Raw genomic sequence first — 6,694 nt, 5'->3', positions numbered from 1 at the left:
GCGAGCCAGAAAGTGTGTACGTTTCAACACGTTTGTTCAGGTTTTCACGGCGTGCTGACTCGGCATAAAAAATGCTCGGGTTCCAGCGAGTGTCATTAGGGCTTGGCTTCTCAAACAACACGCAAAAACACTGTCAGGACGCCAAGGAGTGTGTGTGTGTGTGTGTGTGTGTGTGTGTGTGCGTGCGTGCTGGGGAGGTGTTGAATGTGAAATGACTGGGCAGCTCATCACTAATCTCTGCCACTGAATGGGTCTGTGGCCAGATGTGTGGGAGGGAGGCAGAGCGGGATACTAATATCCAGTGTGTGTGCGATAATGGCTCCAACAGCTTGGCTTTTCTCCTCCGTGGGTCTGCGGAGCTCACAGGCTGCGGACGCCGGTGACTCAGCCCCACATATTCACCCCGGGAGCAAACACCGAGCTTTTCTGGTAAAAACATACAAACGCGCGCGAGGCCGAAATCTCGCACGTTTTGTCCAGGAACACGAACGCAGCGATAAGGTTACGCAATCCACCGTGACGGGTCGCGTCCCAATCGGGCCCTCGGCGCTGCGTCAGTGTGGGGGCCCAGTGTGCTCCTCAGAGCCTTTCTCCTGACTCGCTGCCAATCCTCATACTTTACTGAAACAGAACATTCACATTGAGACGGCAGCGAGACTGGGAGGACATTCACTGATAAACCCTGCACTCGCACAATGAGAACATTCAGACACTGTAGCCGAGCATGAGGCGGCCTCGCTCGGCGCCCACGAGGTCGCCGCCGGCCCGCGTTTACGCAATACGCACGCGGATCAGGCCCCGCGGCCGGATAAGGGCGCCTGAGTGATGCCGGCGGATTGCCTTCGATGCGCAGATAGACGCGAGCGAGGGGGCGTGATAGAGAAGGCATGCGGGGCCAGATAAAGCGCGCCTGCGCCGATAAACGCGGGCCGGCGGGAGCTCCGGGGGGTCGAGAAGGTCAGCGCTGCCGCCGAGAGCTGCCGCCGCGTGGAGGGGACGTGGGAAAAAACGGAGCGGGGAATATTTTCAGGTCTGTTTGGGGTACTTGAAGTGCGTCCTTCAGCTGGGGCGTGCGTGTCGGCCGAGGGGAGGGGGGGGGGGGGTCGGTCCCGGGGCAGGCCTGGTTCCCATTACACCGGAGGCCCGGGGTCCGTTTGTTTGTACAGGCGGCGCGTCCCAGAGGAGAGCACAGGCAGCTTGATGTTCCTCCTCCCAACCGGGCCCGGCTCGTATCAGCTCCCTCTGTATCTGCGTCCCCTTTCTCTCCCCCCCCCCCCCCCCCCCCCCCCCCCCTTCTGGAACAAAGTCCAAGCAGGGTCCTCTAAACTGTTTACGGATGTCCTCTGTTTATGCGATTCATGAGAGCCGCGCGGACAGTTCCTGACGGAGGCCTCGGACCGACGGTCACAAATCGATTGGACGCTCCCCCCAGAGCCCAAACACGAGCCGAGGGCCCCCGTGCAGCGTTTATGGGGCCCGCGCCCGTGGGGTTTGTTTCGGTGGTCTACGCAGGCTCACCCACCGCTCGCCGGGAGCGCGCGCTGCCACTGTTGTGGATTGTGGGCATCAAAGACCCGACGACACCGCGACCGCACGCAGACACGGCGGCAGGTGAGCGCCGGGAGACAGACTGACACATCCTGGCTGACGCCACAGCGGTTCTGACAGACGGAGCCGTGACGCCGGTGACTCAGAGCGAAACGGAGCCCTGGTGAGGTTGTGGTGAAGCTGTGAGGAGGGTTGTCATCTGGCGCCTCGCGCTGCAGCGAAGCAGCCGGAGCGGGAGGGGACCGTGCCCCCGACCCCCCCTGTGTGATTTATGGAAGACTAAACTTTGTTGTAACTTTTCCTTAGGAATTTTGGGGCTGTTCCGAGGGGCGGGGGGCTGGATGAGGAAGGGGTTAGGGGCCGAGACCGGTTCAAGACATTGTACAAAGGCAATACTTCACTGAGGCCGTTAAATCGATTCATCTGAAGAAGGAGCCGAGGGAACCTCCGCCTGTACGGCCCCCCTGAGGTTACAGGTTACCCTCCAAGGTGAAGACCTAAACCCTTGACATGTTGTTGGAACTGGCCGAGGTCAGCAGGGCCGTGCATTAGCAGCAGAGCCTGCAGCTCGTGGAGGAGAGCGATCTGCTGTTTTCCAATGAAAAGAGAAGCAGAAGGAGATCGTCAACACAGTGAAAAATGATGACATCCTCATCCTAGTGATACTTTCGGGAAGGTTGCGTCACACACACACACACACACACACACACATAACATGGCTTTAAAGTTATTGTTAGTCACATTTTGTTTTGTGTGTGTGTGTGTGTGTGTGTGTGTGTGTGTGTGTGTGTGTGTGTGTGTGTGTGTGTGTGTGTGTGTGTGTGTGTGTGATGTCTGTGCAACATCAAAGAACAATCACAGTTCTGGACCAGTAACACCGTTTAAATTTAGCGAAAACTGTGGTCCCGTTGCCGCTTCGCCAGAAGAAACGGAGTCTAATTCAATGTGTTTTCGGTTAGTACGGTTACGGCCGGGGGAGAATGCGTGTGAGCTGCTAATCAAAGCCATGCTTCTTCCCCTCTGTTCTCCCGCAGCGACGCTCGTCACTTTTCACGGAGACTCGAGCGAGCCTCCGGCAGAGTTTTGCCAAAGCGTCGCATTTCTGGGGGCGCGGACGTGCACGCGCTCGGCCCCACGTTGTGACCTGACCTTCGCATGCGTTCGCGTTACACTACGCGTGAAACGCCTGCAGTCTGATTCCACAATTTGGCCGTCCCGTCCTGTCTTCCGGGCCTCAGCCTCTAATGACGTGACTCACGGATCCTGAACGCAGAACCAGCCCAGCTGGCAAGCAGCAGCATGAGCTAACAGTCAACTTCGTGTCAAAACCACTCACTCGTGTGTGGATCCGGGGCCGCGTTGGAGCTGCTGGTGCATTCGATGAGAAATCTAGAGGGTGGTGCTCTTCAGCTGGGAAAAAGTGACGACTGGACATGTTGAGCGCACTCTGATTATTTATGTCCCAGTTCTTGAGTAAGTCTGTGGACTCTGAACTTGATTATCGTCTTCACTATTGTTTATATTGCGCTTGCTCCGCGGCGCTTTTTCCAGCGTTCGAGGTGATTAACTTGTAATTAGCCTCCTTCTCGCACTGCGGTGTCTTTCTTTTGATTGCAGAAATCTAGTTGTGGATGATAAGTCACTTTGGACCTGACCGGAGGGGACGCAATTAGAACGCAGCTGCGTTAGCGCCACGTGTCTCACTTCACCACCGAGCCGTTGCACAAAATTCAGGGGAAGTTACAGCACTTGAACATTCTAAAACTTCCTCTAAATGTTCCAATTGCTTAGCAGTCATCCAGCTTAAACAACTGTCGAACACAGGCCTACGGTGTGAACACGTTGAGCCATTTTAAGATATTTGGAGGGAACGTTGACAACAAATACAGGGCTTTTAGTCTGACTGTGCAGTTCTGCCGTACCGACGCTCAGGCCTTAACCTGTGGAGGAGGCGTGAGATGACGCAGACGCAGTGAAATCATACACTCCAGATGATGCAGGTCGGTTTGTGGAGAGATCAAAGTGACCGCTGGACCGTTTTTCATTCATTGTTTCTGTCAATGCCCTGTTACATCGGTTGGTTCAGTGACTGCAGATCCTCCCTCCTTCCCCTTTTCTCTTTCGTTCCCTCATTAAGCCTACACCTAAATAAAGAGGTGTTTGATTGCTTGTTTGAAGTCACTTTCACACAGATTGGATCATGGAAAACGGAACGCTCCCGAGTGAAGGTTCAAATGTCAAGCAAAGAGGAAGCCTCATCGTGTGACGCCTCACGTTACTACGCCGAGCCAGATCTGGTGGAAGTCAAACGGAGGTGGTCCGAGTCAATGGAGTCGTTCCAGCTGCGGCCAATAACAAACAGTGGGGAGGGAGGTGAGATGATGGCGGGAGGAGTGCGCGCCGCGTGATCAAAGCGCCGTTCCCTGGGTGGCGTGTGGAGCTGGACCCACAAAGGAGGCACTGGTGTGCAGTCAGCGCGGCTGGGAGGGCAGCGGGGTTCAAAGGTCACTCACACACAAAGTCCGAAAATAAAAACAAAGAGGGAGAGAGAGGGAGAACTGGCCGAGCCTTCCGTTCACGCCCCGCTGCGAAAGTCATTCCGGCAGCTTGTCCATGTGACCGCGGGTCATGCTCGGTGTGTGATTGTCCTGCAGGACAGTGGTGCTTCAGGCTGTGTCAGGCCAGTGTGACATTCAGGTCCCCGCCGCCTTCCTGCAGCTTCTCCCCACAGGCTTTGTCTTTGCTTTATTACACGTTTTACCGCTGGCTTGAAGGCAGCCGGAGCCTGGTGTTCGAACAGCTGGATTCGGGCGAAGGCCTGACCCTGACTCTCTTATCTGATGACCCCCCCCCACACACACACACAGTATGGACACCAAGTGCCAGCGTTTGGAAACCAGCTCTGCCCAAGGTGATCAATGTGCACGCATGCACCTCGGTAAACGCACTCCTACAAACAAACACTGCACATTCCGCCTGAAGCTCAGTAACACGAAGCCTCTCCACGTGAGATTCCAACAGGCCCGTGCTGTGGTAGAAGCTTCTTGTCGACCGATGGCCGCCTTCACTTCCTGTCCCCAACATTCAACCCTCCCCCTTTTCCATTCTCTGTCATGAAATATTCAGAGTGGTTCTGCACGAGCGGTCCACAAAGGAGGCGTCTGGCGTTTGCGTTGATTGCTGCGCGACACCTCCACGCTAACTCTGCAGCTCTGCAGCTCGGCCTCGACAGCAGTGACATCAAAGCGTGAGGGCAAAGGCTGAACGACTTTTACAGATGTGGTCAAATATAACTATCTCACAACTCTGACTGATAGAATGTCACCTGATTGCATGTTCGCCTTCGCTGCTAGTGTGTCATGAATACACACACAGATGCACGCCTATGACTGACCTTTTGAACTCGCTTTCTGGTTAATGAATCAGCGAGTAACGCCGGGGTTGCGTTTCTCAGCTGGTGTGAGGGGGGGGGGGGGGGGGGCAGTGCAACGCAGCGGGTTTGCAGCCGTGCCCTTCGCATTTCGCCCCTGAGGATTATAGGACGGGGGATCCCACCGGTGGATACGCTGGAGCCGAGAACTCGCAACTCCGTTCTCTGAAAACACACCTTCCCGACCGCCATGCGACTGTTAGACCACAGGGCCTGACGCGAGTTGCTTCACTTCTGCTCTCACGCCCGCGCGAACCGCGCGCCCCGCGGGTCCCGTAGGCCAATATGGAGCGCGTGGGTTCGAACGTGTTTTGCTACGGGTATTCAGCAGAGGCTCTGTAAACACTCCCCTAATCTGCAGGAAGCCACAGAAGTCATGTCTCACCCCCGACCATGTGTGCACCTCGCTGCGCTCACCGCTGAGACGCCTCCCTGGACCGGAGGACAGCGGCCGCAGCGACATGCTAACCACTGCGCTAATCACTGCGTCTGTGAGCAAGTGGAGTGAAAAAAGACAGGCTAACAGTTTTCTCACTTGAATGTCAAGTTGTTTGTTTGTGCAGAAGCACGTGAGCGACATAAATGTGGTCAGTGGCTCAGACTTTATCCCTGAACATATTAAATATAAGGTGATGTTCTGTGCAGGAAGAAGCTGCTCAGTAGTCTCAAGATAAACAGCAAGATAAGGCAGCAGGTCTGGGAGGGGTGTGTGTGTGTGTGTGTGGGGGGGGGGGGGGTGTTGATGCAGGGTGGACAGATTTCTTCCTAACCTGGACGGCTGAGACGGAGGCATGGCCTTTAAGCTCGCTGTTTGTGTGCGCGGCAGGAGATAAGCCCGGCCGGCTCCAGGCCGCTCACGGGGGCCATGATGGGCGATGACAGAGGAAATCAAGTCTCATTGTGTGTGTGTGTGTGTGTGTGTGTGTGTGTGTGTGTGTGTGTGTGTGTGTGTGTGTGTGTGTGCGCTCGGAGTCTCAGGTGAGTCCCAGAACGGTTCGGACCCGGGCCGCGGGGCCTGTAAAGCACCCACAGAGCATCTGCTCGAAAAGAGGAAGGTTTCTGCGTCTGGGAGGCTTTTTTCTTTGGAAGAGGAAGTGGAGGGGGGATCTTTTCCTTCATGGGTCTCTCTGTCTGCATTTTCAGTTTGAAAGTGAAACCGTCTGTCACCTTGACACACGTCATGTCTGAGTAGTATTAATAAAAGTGGTAATTAAATGGATGATAATGAGTCATTACACAAAAAACATAAAATGTACACAGTAGCGTACTGGGAAGTCACAGTGGTTACCATGGTTTCCTACATTACATATTACCATCTGTCTGTGTGGTTAAACCCTATATACTATCACATATAACAAACAACTGATGGAAAGTCCCTGCATGTCAGACAACACAGAGCCTGAGAACAGTCTGCAGAGCTTACTGTTCCCGGCGTGATCGCGTGTCTAAAAGCAGGAGCACACACCACATCTGGTTCCGGGCCTCGCGCCGCCTTTTTTTTGGGCTCAGGGGCTGTTTGAAGGCGAGACGGAGATGAGTAGGGCGAACATGAATGAATGCGCCTGCTTTGTAGGTCAGGATGCCCGCTTTCGGTAGCTGAACCCCCCCTCTATCTTTGATTTCTGCAGAACTCGGTTTAGCGTCGCGCTTCTGGTAAGTTCAAGCGCAGGTCAGGGGACCGCAGGCGGCGCGGCACGGTTCAGCAGTCTGTCTGCC

The sequence above is a fragment of the Betta splendens genome, chromosome 8 (genome assembly GCF_900634795.4).
Source record: "Betta splendens chromosome 8, fBetSpl5.4, whole genome shotgun sequence".
NCBI lineage: Eukaryota > Metazoa > Chordata > Actinopteri > Anabantiformes > Osphronemidae > Betta > Betta splendens.
Note: the sequence above shows the minus strand (reverse complement) of the source record.